This window comes from Trifolium pratense, unplaced genomic scaffold (genome assembly GCF_020283565.1).
Source record: "Trifolium pratense cultivar HEN17-A07 unplaced genomic scaffold, ARS_RC_1.1 scaffold_69, whole genome shotgun sequence".
NCBI lineage: Eukaryota > Viridiplantae > Streptophyta > Magnoliopsida > Fabales > Fabaceae > Trifolium > Trifolium pratense.
The window spans coordinates 127501-130000 of record NW_025721052.1 but is presented as its reverse complement, the minus strand read 5'-3'; positions in this window follow the sequence as shown (position 1 = coordinate 130000).

Genomic DNA, 2500 nt, shown 5'->3' with positions numbered 1-2500 from the left:
GATCAAATTCCATGCCTATGCCAAGTTGGACCAAGGCCCCGTCTCGTTTTGCTATAAGCAAGGGCGTGGCAAGGCACGCGGGGGGCCAAAAAATCAAAGTGCTCCGAAATGCACACGGGGGTGTCAAGCAACCTCCATGTACCGTGGCATGACCGTGGCCAAGTAATAAAGATCCGAAAATGCACACGGGGGTGTCAAGCAACCTCCATGTACCGTGGCATGACCGTGGCCAAGTAATAAAGATCAAATTCCATGCCTAGGCCAAGTTGGACCAAGGCCCCCGTCTCGTTTTGCTATAAGCAAGGGCGTGGCAAGGCACGCGGGGGGCCAAAAAATCAAAGTGCTCCTACGGGGGTGCCAAGTTGGACCAAGGCCCCAAGGCCCCGTCTCGTTTTGCTATAAGCAAGGGCGTGGCAAGGCACGCGGGGGGCCAAAAAATCAAAGTGCTCCAAAATGCACACGGGGGTGTCAAGCAACCTCCATGTACCGTGGCATGACCGTGGCCAAGTAATAAAGATCAAATTCCATGCCTATGCCAAGTTGGACCAAGGCCCCGTCTCGTTTTGCTATAAGCAAGGGCGTGGCAAGGCACGCGGGGGGCCAAAAAATCAAAGTGCTCCGAAAATGCACACGGGGGTGTCAAGCAACCTCCATGTACCGTGGCATGACCGTGGCCAAGTAATAAAGATCAAATTCCATGCCTATGCCAAGTTGGACCAAGGCCCCGTCTCGTTTTGCTATAAGCAAGGGCGTGGCAAGGCACGCGGGGGGCCAAAAAATCAAAGTGCTCCGAAATGCACACGGGGGTGTCAAGCAACCTCCATGTACCGTGGCATGACCGTGGCCAAGTAATAAAGATCAAATTCCATGCCTATGCCAAGTTGGACCAAGGCCCCGTCTCGTTTTGCTATAAGCAAGGGCGTGGCAAGGCACGCGGGGGGCCAAAAAATCAAAGTGCTCCGAAATGCACACGGGGGTGTCAAGCAACCTCCATGTACCGTGGCATGACCGTGGCCAAGTAATAAAGATCAAATTCCATGCCTATGCCAAGTTGGACCAAGGCCCCGTCTCGTTTTGCTATAAGCAAGGGCGTGGCAAGGCACGCGGGGGGCCAAAAAATCAAAGTGCTCCGAAAATATTTTTCCACTTTCCAGTCCACTTATACATATTATGTGCAGTGTGCACACAAGACACCTTCCCAAAATTCGACTTATATGAGGCGTTTTACGTCAAATCCGCCTATTTTCGGCGTTTCGGCCGAAAAATCAAAATAAATCGAAACTTCCTCGGAATGCTTAGCGACTTTCCAGTCCACTTATACATATTGTGTGCAGTGTGCACACAAGACACCTTCCCAAAATTCGACTTATATGAGGCGTTTTACGTCAAATCCGCCTATTTTCGGCGTTTCGGCCGAAAAATCAAAATAAATCGAAAATTCCTCGGAATGCTTAGCCACTTTCCAGTCCACTTATACATATTGTGTGGAGTGTGCACACAAGACACCGTCTCAAAATTCGACTTCTAGGCGGCGTTTTACGTCAAATCCGCCTTTTTTCGAGTTTTCGGCCAAAAAATCAAACTCAATCGAAACTTCGTCGGATCGCTTAGCCACTTTCCAGTCCACTTATACTTATTGTGTGGGGTGTGCACAAAAAAAACGAAGTCAAAATTCGACTTCTAGGTTGTTTTTTACGTGGTATCCGCCCTTTGCGAAGTTTCGGCCGAAAAATTCGTAATTAATTCATCCGACATCGGAATATTACGATTCTTTCGTGGTTTTGCTTGTTTTAATGTCCCTAACAACCATAAAAAAATTCAAAAAAAAATTCGTCTTCTAGGTCCACTTTTAAGCACTTTTAAAAACTTATGGATACAGGGAAAAAAGTGCACTTTTTCTACAAAACTGAAAATGGCCTTCCAGTCATATATAGGGGGAGGGTGGGTGTGGGGGTAGGCTCGGCAGGCACGGGGCGCGCCTATGGGCACAGCAGGCAAGCAAAAACTACGTCTTAACGTGTTTTCCCCTGCAATTTCGTTGCTCTTTTCATCATTTCAATCAAATTCATGGACATTCTTGATGGAATTCGATCAAAAAATTGAAATTTGGATGAATTTGTGAGGAAATTGGTGATGATCATGCTGTTCTTGGCTTGGGCAGGCCTTGGCTGGCATTGGGCATGGTAAGCACGTATTTGTGCATAACTCCCACCCTCGTGGGTGGGATTGCCTGGCTTTTGCTTGGCAATAAGGTTGTTGCTGTCCCGACTCGGTGACCCTCTCGTGGGAATGCATGGGCTTGCCGTGCTTTTGCTTGTGGCAAGAAAATTGTGCCAATGTTGCTACTCGGTAAACTGTTCTTGGTGATGATCATGCTGTTCTTGGCTTGGGCAGGCCTTGGCTTGCATTGGGCATGGATAGCATGGTAAGCACGTATTTGTGCATAGCTCCCACCCTCGTGGGTGGGATTGCCTGGCTTTTGCTTGGCAATAAGGTTGTT